We start from the raw sequence: 16732 nt of genomic DNA on the forward strand, positions 1-16732 counted from the left end.
TCACTCCCTTTTCCTTTAATCTTTTCTCTCTCGTCGTTCTTTAGTCAATTTCTTCCTCAGCTCCTCCATACCTTCCTTCAGTCTATCCTTTCCCCTCACCTTTCAATTCTCTCCTTCTCGCACTGTTTGTCCATTTTTTTTTTTTTTTTTTTTTTGCCTATCGACCATTGAGGCCGGAGCCCCTGGTCATTAAGGCAAAATTATATATATGTATATACAGACACATATATACATATATATACGGACATATATATACATACATACACCATACACACATCCATGCATAGGAACATACACACTTTCATGCACCCGTACATATATATATAATAATTTTTTTTTTTGTATTTTTATTTTTATTTTATTATTATTTTTTTTATTTTTAACCTTATATTACTTATAATCAAAAATACCTAATCTAAATACCCTAAAACTAACCACCTGACAGACAAATCGCTAACCTATACTAAATCCTAAGAGACAACTACTGTCGGTTTCAGAGGCCATGTCGCATCGTTTTTTGAGAATAACGTAGTAAGTAACACTTGGATCAGTATGATATTTGGCCACAGTGTGTTTCATACCCTGCGGTAATTTTTGGCAGCATAGTGGAGTACGTAAATGAAATAATTAAGGCAATTGTCCCTGAGAAATGAGGCTGGATGTCAAAATAAAGGACAGGGATACGAACGATACTACGGAAACGTAGTACCTGCCCCGTGAGTGACGTCAGTAGACAGGCTCCTCCCACCATCCACACGGGACACTCCCACTCCTACCATCTCCCTCCTTCCCTCCCTCCCTTTCTTCGAAACCATGGTCGAAACTTCAATCATCGGCACATGCTTTATAGCCTATATAATGATATATTATGTAATTGATGCATGCAATATATGTTACTATAGTTGGTATATTTGTATTGATAGTGACGAGAGAGTAGGGTAGAATGGGGCTGATAATGCCCGGCATGTTAGGAGAGCATTGGTTCGGAAGAAGTGAGGAGTGGTGTAGTTTTGTGGTGGAATGATACGCCATGTATATAAGGATGTTATGTGGTCCTCGTCAGCCATGGGTTAATTCTATTTGCTCATAACTGTCGTATAATGTTTGATTTAAGCAGTATCCTAACCAAGTATTAGCATGAAGCACCCAATATCATGATTACGTCCCAGTCTACACTGATGCTGAGTCGGTTACTTAGTGTAGGCTTATTGTTATCTTTATGGCATATTGTGGACAGATTTCAGTAATACATCATTGTAAATGAAATGAAGCATATATGTAACGGGTGGACAAAAGAAACAAAATCAATACATAATTATTTTACTCCTCCTCACTATCCAGGAACAAGTCGTTCTCATCATCACTTTCGAGGGTAATGATGATGAGATCCACTCGTTCATGTATGTTGTCTGTGGCCCAGTACTCTTCTTCGAAGGCTTGGGAACGTCTGACCGCACCACCCCACACCTCTCCAGTTGCACATAGCCTCGCTTCCTCCAGCCTGGCTTGCAGGTCTGCTCAGGTGAAATGGTGTAGTGAGGAGCGTACGTGGCGTTTCAGGCACCCCCACACCTGCTCGATGGCGTTGAGCTAAGGATGAGCGAGTGGCAGCCTCACAACATGGCCCCGTGAGCGTATTATGTTGTCAACTTTGTACTGTGGCTCTGTCTTGTTTTGCTTTGAAATGAGGAGCAGTTCAGGCCGTGTGGTGTGTAGTGGGAAGGGTACGTTGTGCTGCTCCAGCCATATTATAATATTCGCTTCCTTCGTGGAGGTGGTGGGACAGCGACTCTCCTCCATCAGCTGGCTGTGATAAGGGACATTATCCATGACCAGTACTGACGGCTCAGCCAGTGACGGCAGGAGTTGCGATGTCAGCCAGCGGAGAAACAGCTCGCCGTTCATCTCCCTGTGGTACTCGCCGCTAGTGTTCTTGGTAGGGAAGCATAGAAACGAATTATCGACAAAACCGTCGGCCATCCCAGCTGCGACCACCACAAAGCGCTCTCCTTCCCCAGGCGGCACCTGACGGCTGTATTTGGTGCTGGTGACAGGTTGAGTTCCATCTACCCACTCCATGCTGTGGCCCATCCTGGTGGTGAACCATGTTAAGGAGGAGTCGCCACACTGATGTGTACGAGGTTCCCTCTGGGATGATGGCTGCCATCTTTAAGTCCTCCTTCATGGTTGCTATGGTGAATGTTTCTCTAGCAGCAAATTTAGTGTGGATGTTGCGACGAATGGCACAGATGGTAAAGTTGTCAAAGACGGGCGGGGTTGGTGGTGGTGGTGGTGGTGGTACTGTCGGTGTTCCAAGCTGACATTTGGTACTGCGCTGCACCATCTTCTGCACCGCATTCACTGTCATGCCCATGGCTTCAGCAACACGGTGATACGGCCTATGGAGGAAGGCAGTTATGCATATCGGATGGGCCACATAAAATTAATTACTGGTATTCAATGATATTAAGGTTTAATTTAATAATTAACAAAACATTTCTTCACATTTGGCTGCTTAATTAATCGTTATTTATTACATTATGGAAGCAATCGCATCATCACTATTTTGTATCTCTTGGGCTCGCCACTTTAGTGCTTTCAAGATATGGGTAGCAGCAAAACGCCATTATTATCTGTCTGTGGCAAACAAAAATAATCATAGCCACTTGCCTATTCAAAGTAATCCGTAGTCCATTGTCTGCTTTCTCCCTGATGTAGAGAGAGTACAGTCGCATTACGAACGCGTTCTTGCAGCCACGAGGACAACGTAGCATGTTCGCCATGATGGACACTGCTGGAGTCAACATAACATCTACCTCTGAGTCTACGACTACGGTTCGGTCTTCAGCCCGTTTCCACACGGTGACACATCACCCATGACTTCGACTCTCCTATCATGCCGGGCATTATCAACCCCATTCTACCCTACTTTCGCTCTGTTATGTGTCATTATCAATACAAATATACCAACTATAGTAACACATATTGCATGCGTCAATTACATAATATATCATTATATAGGCTATAAAGCATGTGCCGATGATTGAAGTTTCGACCATGGTTTCGAAGAGAGGGAGGGAGGGAAGGAGGGAGATGGTAGGAGTGGGAGTGTCCCGTGTGGGTGGTGGGAGGAGCCTGTCTACTGACGTCACTTACGGGGCAGGTACTACGTTTCCATAGTATCGTTCGTATCCCTGTCCTTTATTTTGACATTCAGCCTCATTTCTCAGGGACAATTGCCTCAATTATTTCATTTACGTACTCCACTATGCTGCCAAAAATTACCGCAGGGTATGAAACACACTGTGGCCAAATATCATACTGATCCAACTGTTACTTACTACGTTATTCTCAAAAAACGATGCGACATGGCCTCTGAAACCGACAGTAGACCTACACTAATGGTAAAAAAGCCTCAACCAAGAGAACACCATCGACTGCAGATATGTAATGCTTTTCTACATTACATACCTACACTCATCACCTGGTGACTGTCAGTCGAGGCACAACCTAATAAAGGGGACATCAATATATGAAAAGGAACCAGACGAGTCAGGAACATTTCCATATACATCAGCTGTCGTCCCTAATTAGAATAACTTAAGCAAGATGGTATAATGTATTTATATAAATTGTACAAAAAGTGAAGAACCTCGTTTGTCCGGATTCTCCAGGTCAGTACTTATGTTTGGTGACTGCAGACCGGCCACATAAAAGAACCCTTGCTATCACCACTTGCCATCTTGTGTAAATGTTTGTCTTTATTACGCTCCTTCTCATGCACTCTTGTCTGATGTTATTTCTCTCTTATCTTTCTTACAGCCTTCTCTCGGTTGCTGGGCCTTCTTTCTCCTACAGTTGTGTTTGTAATCTAAATCTTTCTCCTACATTTGCTCTTCCTTAACATGACTGCCATTTAGTTATGCAGTCAATACTTACTCTCGTACACTTACATATTCAGTATTTCTTGTCATCTTATTTTCGTTCTTTTTTCTTTCTTTTTTTCACACAATTTATATTTCTTCTTTCGGTGGCAGTGAGGATTGTTTGTGCCGGTCGGTGTAACAGGCCGTTTTAACCCCTCTGTCCAGTTTATACCCCGGTGTCGTATGCACGGAGTAACTTATGCTGAAAGTTACCGTTCCGCTCAGTGCGCATGCGCCGAGTGGCCGTCTAGCTTCTGTTTTGAAAGTATCCGCATGTTATCTCAAATTTTGTGTCATTTATCAACAACATTGTATGAAATACATGTGTCAGGAAGATAGTTGGATGTCTTATCGACCTGTAGGTAACTATAGGTCGATATATGGATATATATAAATAAAGATATACCATATATGTATGATACAGGCAGATTGTGCAATGAGTCATTTCGTGAATTAAGATTAGTTTAGTTTAGGTTTATTTAGGTTAGGTTGATCGAGAATAAGGTTAGGTTAAAATTAGGTTAGGTTTGTTTAGGTTAGGTCAAATTTAGGCTTAATAGAGAAGGGAACGGTAACTTCCAGCATAAAATCACTCCGTGCATGTGACACCAGGGTATAAACTTGCCTTGGCCATTTTAAGCCCCTATGCCAGATAACCCCCCCCCTTATTTTCATATTAATGAAAATGATAAATAAAATATAATTAAAATTCTTATCTTCAATTCTCTTTGTTTGTTTGGAGATAATAAGTTTGTTACAGTACAGAAGCAAGTATTATTTTTTTTTTTTTCATACTTTTAACCTTGCAGTAGTCTGCTTTAAGTCTGGAATAGTTTATTTTGTAATTTTATCAATCAATCATATCCTGTGTTGTCGGCGATTTATTCGTGAACGCGCTTCACTTATAATGATTGGGCGCAGCAGATATCCCCTTCACCCTTTCCACCATCATAGGTGATGGGGACATTGTTATGACTGATAAACTGATGGCTTTCTTGAGAGAGACCAGACTGATCGGAGTGATGTGACTTTTTTTACTATATGGTTTTGGTTTTAATTGACTGTAAATATGCATATATTATACTATTAATTAGGGTTGACAGTTGACATATTTGAAATAGTTCCTCCTCCCACTGATCTATTTCCAATATAGATGTCCCCTACATTAAGCCACGTTCCTCGACTGACAGTCACCAGCTGATGAGTGCAAGTGTGCAATATAGAAAGGTATTGGGCACTTACAGTCGATGATGGTCTGCTGGGCGAGGTACTTCACTTTATTGTACAAATTATGTAAATACATTATACCATATTGTTCAAGTTGTGCTAATTAGGGGCGACAGCTGACGTATATGGAAATGTTCCTGACTCGTCTGGTTCCCTTTTATATATTGATGTCCCCTATATTAGGTTGTGCCTCGACTGACAGTCACCAGGTGATGAGTGCAGGTATGTCATGTAGAAAGGCATTACATATCTGCAGTCGATGGTGTTCTGTTAGTTGAGGTATTTTTACTATTAGTGTAGGTCTAGCTATTTGTCTCTGTAGGATTTAGTATAGGTTAGCGATTTGTCTGTTAGGTGATTAGTTTTAGGGTCTTTAGATTAGGTTTTTCTTTATAAGGTCTAAAAAATATAAAACCAAGAAAAATAAAAAATAAAAATAGAAAAAAAATAAAGTAAAAGTTATTCTTTATATATGTAAGGGTACATTAAAGTGTGTCTGCATATATGCATGGAAGTATATATATATATATATATATATATATATATATATATATATATATATATATATATATATATATATATATATTGTCCTTAATGACCAGGGACTTTAGCCCCAATGATCGATGTAAATCATATTGTCATGCATGTATTTTGTACAAAATAAAGAAATAAATAGAATATAACTTGTATTTTATTGATATTACAAAAATAAAGGGGGGGGGGTTAATCTGGCCTAGGAGGGGTTAAAGTGGCCTAGGCCAGTTTATACCCCAGGGTATGTTCTGGCCTAGGCTATTTGATACCCGGGGTATAAACCGGCCTAGGCTACATTATACCCGGGTATATTCTGGCGGGGGGTTAAACTGGCCTGCTACAGGTAGCCAGTGCAGATCGAGTAATACGATGCAAAGCATAATAGTAATTAGCAAAAGTAGAAGAAAAAAAAGTTGGTTGAATCACTTAAATGATTGTCAAGTAAATGGTGCTTGTGTCAGGTATGTTTTAGTTCACACCATCATGAAACCTAAACTCTTTTTACCCTAACTTGGCATAAAAGTGCTATCTCTCCACTTCAGTGCTGAATCATAGCAGGAGATTAGCATTAAAATATGGTGCTTGTCACGAACCGATGCTAGGGAAAGGCTATAGAACCACTATATATTTTCTTTTCATTTTGTTGCCACTGAGTCACGTAAAATCAGCTGCAGAAGGATAAATAGCTGATCCAGGTTCAAGTGAAAGAAGTTTAATTTCTACCATGGAAGGCAGTGTTGGTGTGTCACCCGTTCCATTCAGCTAAGGAATAGAAGTGGTAAAAAGAAAATATTGTTCCCACAAAAATAAGTATTCACTCATCTATCTACTGTACCTATTTATTGCCAGACGCCTCAATCCCGTAAGGGGTGGCAACAAACAAATCGTCTCCATGTCGCCCTGTCCAATGCCATTTTACTGCCAGCTCCCAGCTCACACACCTCTCTCTTATGCCTCTCCACTCCATCCCTCCATCGCATCTCAGTCTCCCCCTCCCTCTCCCTCCCCTCCATCTCACTCACGCACACTCTCCTCGTTAGTCTCTCGCTCTTCATCCTCTCCACATGGCCAAATCACCTCAGTGAATTTCTCCTCTTTCTATGACATCCACATCCACACCACAACTCTCCTTCACTTCCTTATTTGTCAGTCTGTCTCTCCATGTAACTCCATGTGCTCCTCTTAACCCTTCGTGGGCAAATGGGGTCCCGCGGACCCCACATGTTTTTAAAATGTTGCCATTAAGCCATTTTTTACTTTCATAGCCTGGCTTCTCATGACGTTTATTGTAGATGGTTATTTTATATCCTCATAAAATTTGAGCAAAAAATCTTGCACGATTAAGGAGTGACATTGCAATAAACGTCAGTGGGCCACCTGGCCTTTCGTGTGACTAATTTTTGTTTATATAGTTTTTTCAGATATTTCAGATTATAAACATCAGGACAATGTCAACACCAGTAGCAAAGTTTTATGCCTCAATTGCGGTGGCAGAAAGTGATCAAGAAGAAGAAAATTATTCAGATGTTGATTTATCTGTATCCAACGCTTATGATTATGAAGTGCTTGAACGATCGGACAGTGAAATTAGTGTGAGTAGTATTGAGTCTCCTGTGAGTACTGGTTATAATTCTGAAAATGCACGTGGTGGTAGTAATACAGAAGATGCTCATCAAGAGGATGAAACAAGAAATTGTACCAAATTTGAACATTATAGGGATAATATTATTTTATGATCATGCTAATTTACTTTACACATGAACTTATTATTTTGAGAACTGTTCCATGAATACTGACAAGCAGACATTCAAGTAAGTGTAGAATCAGTACTTCTACACTCAGATTTAATTAAATTGTGATAAAATGAAAAAAAAAAGTTAAAATAATAAAAAAAACACACAAACAAAAAGGGACACTTGGTGGCTTGGTTCCACGTGCCGTGTCCTGGGCAACATATGTACGAAGTTTAGTAGGTATAACTTTATGAATACCGTATGGCAGAAATACACCATTAAGGTTTGGGGTCCGCCAGGATCCAATCGGCCTGCCGTGTAACCTGGTAACCCCTTGCCAACGAAGGGTTAAATAACTTATGTCCACTGCTCTCACTCTTGACTTGGGACCTCCAACAAGGTCTAAGCTTCACTTCCATACGTTAGAGTTGGTATCACAGTACTGTCATGCAGTGGCTTTTACTTCCCTGTTCTTTATCACTGCTTTCAAAGAACCAGCAACCTTTCTTCCCTGTTGTGCCCTTTCAAGCACTTCACCCTTTAAACTTCCATCCTCACTCATCACACTACCCACGTACTTAAACGCACTCACTTTTTCCATTTCCTCCTCAACCAGCCTCACTGTGCAGCCAGTGACTTCATGTACCTCAAAGACCATAACTTGACTCTTCCCTACATTCACCTTTCGATTCCGTTTCTTACACACGCTCCCAAACTCAATCACCAAGCCTTGCAGTTCCCCTTTGTCTTCACTTGACAATACAGTGTCATCTGCAAACAATAGTACAGGGAGTTTTCAAACACTGCCCTCTCTTATTAAGATCTCTCCAAGATCCACTGCTCTGCTCTGTGCCTCTTTTGTAATCCCATCCATATACAGATTGAACAGCCATAGAGACATGGCTCATCCATGTGTCAATACAACATTCAGAGAGAAAAATTCACTCAATTCATTATCCACACACACTGCAGTCTTAGCACCCTCATTCATACTCATCACGGCGTTCAACAACTTACCATCTACTCCATATTATATCCTTAATACTGTCCACATTCCTTGTCTATCCATCCTCCCAGGCCAATCTGCACATCTTCCATATCCATTCTAATACTATCTCTCCCCCATACTTCAGCATTTCACCACACACTTCATCAGTTCCTGGGGCTTTCCCAATTTCAACCTTCTTCATTGTTTTCACTACTTCCATCCAACTCATTCCTTCCTTTCTTCTCACCTCCCTTCTCCTCCCAGCCATTCACAAGCCACTTATATTCACATTACTTTCATTCTCTGTGTTCATTAATTCAGTGTTCTCTCCATCTGCTCACTTTTTCTCCCTTCTCCACTGGCAATATATCATTTTTATCTCTTATTCCCTGACTTACTTCTTTATCACCCTGCCTAACTCTCATTCACTCAAACAGGAATAAATGCCAAACTTTAAAGGACATACTTCCCATCTACTTGAAGCGCGCACACACACACACACACACACACACACACACACACACACACACACACACACATTCCAAAATGCAACTAATCATCATTAAATACCTTACTGATCCTCACGGCCACCACACACTGCCAACAGCCCCTGTGGTAACTGCCCACACGTAAAATTTTTCACCACATAAAATAGTCACATTATCACCGACCACGGGCAGGTGATAACTGATGAGATATTTACCTGTCAATTGCCTGTTAATTGTGTTATTGCCACAGTGGAGAGGGGAGGGAATAATTAATGTGGGTTTTATCAATAGAACGTTACTTTGGTTTGGTTTTTAGTAGTAAGCGGTTGGTGGATTTTGGAGGTCGTCATCATCATCATCATCATCATCATGACTTATTACCCGTTCTAAAAATGGGGCTGAGGTCTTAAAGATGGGTTGAGAAAATTATTTATATATTTCTATTACTCTTCTTACTGGTAGTAGCAGTAATAGTAGTAATAGCAGTAGTAGTAATATGAAGTAGTAGTAATGGTATTTTAAGTTATGATATTAGTAATAATAATAATGACAATAAAAATAATGATAATAAAATAATAATAATAATAATAATAATAATAATAATAATGGATGGATTGTAATAATAAATATGATAATGATAATAATAATAATAATAATAATAATAATAACAATAACAATAATCCATCCATCATCCAATCCTACATTGCCCCATGAGGAGCGTAGGAGCACAAGGCTAGGCAAGTTGGTCGTGATATTTAAGATAAGAGTGATTAATAGTAATAATAATGATAATAATAATAATAATAATAATATAATAATAATAACTATTATCATTATTATTATTATTATTATTACTAGTAGTAGTAGTAGTAGTAGTAGTAATAATACAGATATACTGGTGATCCGCTTATGGCAACAATAACAACTACTACAAGAACAGCTGCTGTTACAGCAGCATCTATCCTTACTGTAAAGCAACAACAACAGCAACAATTACTATATCAAGCCAGCACACGAAACTTGTATTATAATGTAGTTGCTTCTGTATGTGTGTTGGGCTATATGACTTTATGTAGCTGTATGTGTGCTATCAGTCACATTACACACATTTAGTCATGGGTTGGATTAGTCCGTCCTCTAGATTTGTGTCTTGTAATAATTTCTCCAAATCACTGTTTCTCTTGCTTGTCCTTTTTCTCTCTCGTCTATTCCTTGTCCCTCTTCATTCATTAACAATTTCTCACTAGTCTCTGTATTTCAAGCTGTACCTTTCCCTTCCACTCTTCTTTCGTCTCCTCCTTTAACCATAAAAAGAAAAGAGAGAGAGAGAGAGAGAGAGAGAGAGAGAGAGAGAGAGAGAAACTTCCTCACACCATTTCATCTTGCACGCTTTATTCATCTAACTTTGCAGTTCTTTTATATATATATATATATATATATATATATATATATATATATATATATATATATATATATATATATATATATATATATAATAACTCCACTAAGCTTGTATGTAACACTTGGTGGATCACATAATTTTTCGTCGTTAGCTTTGGAAAACATAATTTCTAAATTTTAGAAAAGGTTTTTTATTTATTTAAAAGCAATTACCATTTGCTCAAGTCCATTCACAGCTGCCAGCATGCCAGTAAAGAGAGAGAGAGAGAGAGAGAGAGGGAGTAGAGGTGAGGAAGAGAGGAAAGGGAAAGGGGAGGGCAGGAAAGGGAAAATGAAAAGGAATGAATGGAAATATGAAGTTGGGTAATTTAAGTAGTAATGCGGTGTGATGTAAAGCGTGATGAAAGTGCCAGGTGAAGGAGATATGATTTAACTCGTTTGAGGAGGGCTGACAAGGTAGATGTGAACAGCGAGGAATTATAAGGCAGAATTTGTGAAGAGAAACGAGGTGTGTAGAAAAATGAAAGATGGGAAGGTAAAATGGATGATATTTTCTAAGAAGCAAGTTGTAATGCAGTATAGGATACAGGATTGTGTGTGTGTGTGTGTGTGTGTGTGTGTGTGTGTGTGTGTTGAATGAGAGCTGCTGTGGTAGTGTGAAAGGAGGATAGAGGCTTTTTAGAGGTGTGAAATGTGAGGGGGAGTTGGTAATGAGGTATGTGTGAGGTGCGATTGGTGCTGTGTGTAGAGGAAAGTGAATATGAGATAAAATGTAAATTGGTTTGAGAAAAGACGGGGTTGTGGGAGGGAAGCTACTGAAGGACGTAGGAGATGAAGGTGTGTAAAGTGTGATGTATGAAATGTTAGGAAATGGTAGTGTGAAGTGTGGTTTGAGCTGAAAGGGTTGTGTGAATTATGATTTGAGCCAGTATGAAGACTTGAGCAGTATGAGTATGTATAATGCGTTGGGTGTATGAGGCATGAGGTGCAGGTCCATCCACGTGATAAATGGCCACCAATTAGTGTAAATCAAGTCCAGTATAAAAGTCTAGGCCTATCTATCCTGCTTTCTTTTCACAGTAATGTATTGAGAGAGAGAGAGAGAGAGAGAGAGAGAGAGAGAGAGAGACAGACAGACAGACAGACAGACAGAGAGACTGCCTCTTTGTCATTTAGAGGAAGAGTGAATTTGCCTCTTTTTCCCATCTCCTCCAATCTCTCTCTTCTTCCTCACCCTCTCTTGCAGTCTCGTTTTCCTCCTCCAGTCTCCCCTTTTCTTCCCTCTCTCTTCCAACCTCTCACTCCCTTTTCCCTCTCTATCATATCTCAAGTCACAAGTGTCCTTTATTGCCTAAAGCTCCTTCATGTCCCATCCAGATGCAATTTTACCGGCGAACTAGCGAACCTCTCTCTTCGCAAACTTTTCTTCTGCCGAATATTTCTGTCAGCAAATGGTTTCACCTGTGCACGTTTTTTGTCGCTAAACGTTTCTGTCAATAAGGAAAATCATGAAACGCAGTTCTCATGTGTACCAAATGAGGCTCTTTCTTGCTGAAGGGTGTAACTTTGTGGGGGGGTGTTTTTGGTTGTTAGGTCCACCTTCTTAGTAGTAATGTGTGTGTGTGTGTGTGTGTGTGTGTGTGTGTGTGTGTGTGTGTGTGTGTGTGTGTGTGTGTGTGTGTGTGTGTTTTATCCTTCTTTCACTTACCACTGTGAAAATCTGAGACATAATAAAAGTTTGCAACGTTAACGTAATGTTGTTAGGAATCTACATTATCATAGCGCAACTCATAATAGATAGCAACATTGATGTGAAGTTTTAAAAACATGATAATCAAGCTAGGTGTGGGAAAGGAAATGTGTTTGCAAGATTACAATAAAGGAATGCCAGATGTGCAACAGAAACTCTACATACACACAGACACACATTAGCTTCTAGAACCCGCAAACACGTCCAGTACACGTGACACAAGCTCTCCTAGACAAGAAAGGAGGAATAAGACAGGCAGAAGGAGGCTAGCAACAGGAGAGAGAGAGAGAGAGAGAGAGAGAGAGAGAGAGAGAGAGAGAGAGAGAGAGAGAGAGAGAGAGAGAAGAGGGGTCTGGCGAGACAGTCTGGGACATGGAGGCTCCATAGTCTGGGAGGTAACTGCGGGACTCTATACTTCACTCGCATATGAGAGACTTTAATCTTTTCAAGAAAATAAAATTATAAATAGTCCTATACCGGTACTCATCTTTACCTCTCCTGTCATTGTATGACAAAGGGAAGTAAGATTATCTAATTACAAACCTACTCACGTATAACTACAGTTCGTCCACGAGTACAATATATGCATAACTGATCTACAAAATCCACTACAAGAAGCTACGAAGTTACTACAATGTTTGCCTTGACGAACTTGGGTATCAACAGTAACTGGCAGGGCAGAGTCAAGTTCAGTCACCGTTCATAGTAAATACCCCAGGCTCGTTGTAGCCAGCGCCATAATGGGGTTGTGCGTCCGAACATATCCCCCTCCCACATAATAGCAGACGATGATCTCGGATCATGCTATCTCAGATTCGTTCTCATCGTCCAAACATTACCGAACCTACCACATTTCGCCAGTCATCATGACGGGCTCAGAGGACGTCAGACCTGCAGACGAAAAGGTAAGCAGCAGTAAGACATGCAGGTAAGCAGAGAGAGAGAGAGAGAGAGAGAGAGAGAGAGAGAGTGAGAAAGAGAGAAAGACAGGGGGTCATGGGTCAGGGAGGTATACCTACAGTGTTCGGACGCGCAACCCCGTTATGGCGCTGACTACGGCGAGCCTGGGGTATTTACTGTGGATGGTGACTGTACCACTACACTACACCCTGTAATAACTGATAGGGTTGGGTCAAGCACCACTTTACCACACCCTCTAATAATTGGTGGGACTGGGTGAAGTAGCTCTTAATTAATAATTGGTAGGGCTGGGTACCACTCGACTACACCCTGTAATAATTGGTACGGTTGGGTCAAGTACCACTAAGCAAATTATTGGTAGGGTCAGATATTATGGAATTCAGATAAAATGTAAAAGTTGTAGCCCAAGCTTTTTGACCAACTCGGTTTCAGCAGTTTTGTGAGGATAGTTTTAACCAAAGTTGCTGGTGGCTGATGTGAGTTTCGTGACCATTTACTCTCATCATTTCACTTCATTTTTCTTTTCTATTTGTGGTAGTTATATGCTTGTTTTTTATTTAGGTTGATCTGAAATGGTATATATTTGGATCTGTAATCATAAATACAGCAGCGTTTTCCGTATTTAATTCGATGGCAGCTGGGAATTTACTGTGTTCCTTATTGTTCTGAGTAGTCGTTTTGACCAAATTATAGAGAAAACAAACTTCCTTATTTTGTTTCCCGATGCTCTACTTCATCAATAGCTACAAGTAATTCTTTTGTAGTTGAATGTACAAAGATACTTGCATGCAAATACAGTATAACTTGCTGATAAATTTAACCTAGTACAGTAGTGATACTGTTGAATGAGAGTTGCCAGGGTGAGGTTTTGCTGCCACTGCTGCTAGCACATCTGTACAGACACATGCTGGAGTCGGGCCAAAGGCAATCTGGACTGTTTCCATTTTTTTATATATCACTGCATCTGTCTATTTATTCATAACTGTCTATTTTCTTGCCTACCTACCTACCAATATCAGACTTCTACTGTCTCTGCCTATATCATTCCATCTTTCTGTCTGTCTATCCGTATGTGTATGTCCGTCTTTTAAATCATGGTGTTAATGTGGGAAGCAGCTGCACAACACCGCTTTGCCTCATTAGCACAGTTATGTGGTTCACCACGATTTCCTGCGTTGCATTTACCGTGCTTATGCATGACTGTAATTTGCTTCATTCCAAATGGCCCAGAGAAATGGGATGTTATATTTAGTTGGTGTTAGTGTTAGTTGGATGGTGACGGATTAAACAGTCTTCAGATTTGCTGGCCACTAAAACACAAGCATCTTAAACCATAAACGGAAATTCTGAGACTTGATTTAAGATAAGTATAAGAAAATGAAAGTAACAGTATGCTTAATAATACTGAGAAAGTTCTGCAACATTGCCGGAAAGTGGGTTCGAAAATGAGAGCAGGGAAATAATGAGGAACCTATCTTATGGCAAGTAAATTCAAAAGCAAGGAGCAAAGTCTATGGAGACGGTCTAACACATCAAAGTTATGAGCTATTTTACTGTTAAGAGAATATTATGTGTTAAAAGAATGCCTAGCAGAAAGAAAGGTGGAGGATGATCAAAGATTGTCGAAATGTTTGTTTCAGAAGACAAGACGGTAGTTATGTGAAAGTTTGTGACTGGGAAACTGATAAAAGAACCATTGTTTTTGAGGCAGTAAACAGACAGAACTTTACTGCAATAGAGAAAGCTGACAAAGTTACATGTTGCCATAATCAATGATCACGGGAACCAGACGCGGGAATTAAGAGAGCAACTATAGTATTTTTACTTTAACTTGACCTAAAATTGCTATTATCCCAGGTTGAATGCTGAATTGTTGCAACAAATAAGCATTTAAATATAGTAATGCCCACGGAATATTGTGGGACGGATGCAGGGCCGTAGTATTCTCATATTCTGCCATTAAGCTACGTGAAATGAGCTACAAAAGGAAAAAAAAAAAAAAAAAAAGAGCCATGTTAAGATGAAAGTAATATAGTGGGGAGAAGTTGATTATACTGTATGTATCTCCAGTGGAGTTTGGAGGTTGACGTAACGGGAGACTTGCACAGAAACATTTTATGACAGGTAAACCATACGGAGAGAAGTGGGAGGGAGAAAGAGGGAAGAGTGTACTGTTATGACAGTGAGGTGGGTGGAAGACGAAAAGGTAAACAAAGTACAAGGTGGGGTTGGATGTGAAGGATTATGGTGGTTAGTGGGAGAAGGGGTCGTTTCTGAATAACACAGAAATGCCTAGAGGTCTTTTCGTCAAGTCTTCTCTAACAAGACAATATATTGAGATACACAGATAGACAGACTTCCAGGGTTGTCAAGTGGTATAAATCTTTGTGGTGCAAAACTTATCCTGGTGCTTCAGAACAATTGTAATGAGTCTAACTGGGTTAATCAAGGATACCAACTGAACTCTGACACTGAGAACACTTCATTGGAGGTCCCTGAGTGAAGAGTGGAACTGGCTGTGTTGATCTGTGGAGGAGAAAGAGGTAAAAAGAATAATTAATATTATGCAGATTTAAGGGAAGAGAAACAACTCACCTTATGAACTGAAGAACTGGAACTTACTATACATTAGTGTTCAGCAGAATTGAAAAGATCTATCTGTCTATCTATAGCCCGACACCCTAATCCCGCAAAGGGTGGCCGCAGACAAAACGCCTCCAAGTCGCTCTGTCACCCACCATTTGACTACCCTCCCCCCAACTCACCCTCCCCTCCCTCATATACTTCTCAACTCCATCCCTCCACCTCATCCTCGGTCTACCTCTCCCTCTCCCTCCCTCCACCTCACCTACATACACCCTCTTAGTCAGTCTTTCATTCTCCATTCTCTTCACGTGTCCAAACCACCTCCTAATCTTCTCAACCACATCCACATCCACCCCACAGCGTTCCTTCACTTCTTCATTCGTCAACCTGTCCCTCCACGTCACTCCACATGCTCCTCTCAAGTAACTCATTTCCACTGCTCTCACTCTTGACTTGTTCCGCTCTTGCAAGGTCCATGCCTCGCTTCCATACGTCAGGGTAGGGATCACAATACTATCATGCAGTGACTTCTTAACTTCCATACTCACCTCCCTCTTTCTCGTCACTGTTTTCAGTGTACCAACGACCTTTCTTCCCTGCTGTACCCTTTCATGCACTTCATCCCCCAAAGTTCCATCCTTACTCATCACACTACCCAAGTACTTGAATGCACTCACATTCTCCATATCCTCACCATCCAACCTCACTGCACACTCTGTGACTTCATTCCTCTCAAACACCATAACTTTACTTTTGTTTACATTAACTTTCAGATTCCTCCTCCTACACACTGTCCCAAATTCATTCACCAAACCTTGCAACTCCCATTCATCTTCACTCAACAGTACTGTATCATCAGCAAACGTCAACACCGGAAGCTTCCAAATCTCACCCTCATTCATTAGAGCCACCCCCACATCCACTGCCCTACCCTGCATCTCCTTTACAACCCCATCCATGTATATATTAAACAGCCATGGAGACATCACACAACCCTGTTTCAGTCCCACATTGAGATCAAAGAACTCACTCAGCTCACCACCCACTCGCACCGTAACCCTAGCTCCCTCGTACATACTCTTCACAGCACTCAACAATTTCCCCTCCACTCCATATATTCTTAATACCTTCCACATACCTTGCCTATCTATTCTGTCATAAGCTTTCTCCAAGTCCAT

The sequence above is a fragment of the Coenobita brevimanus genome, chromosome 17, assembly GCF_032717465.1.
Source record: "Coenobita brevimanus isolate Jiangsu-jjx chromosome 17, ASM3271746v2, whole genome shotgun sequence".
NCBI classification, from domain to species: domain Eukaryota; kingdom Metazoa; phylum Arthropoda; class Malacostraca; order Decapoda; family Coenobitidae; genus Coenobita; species Coenobita brevimanus.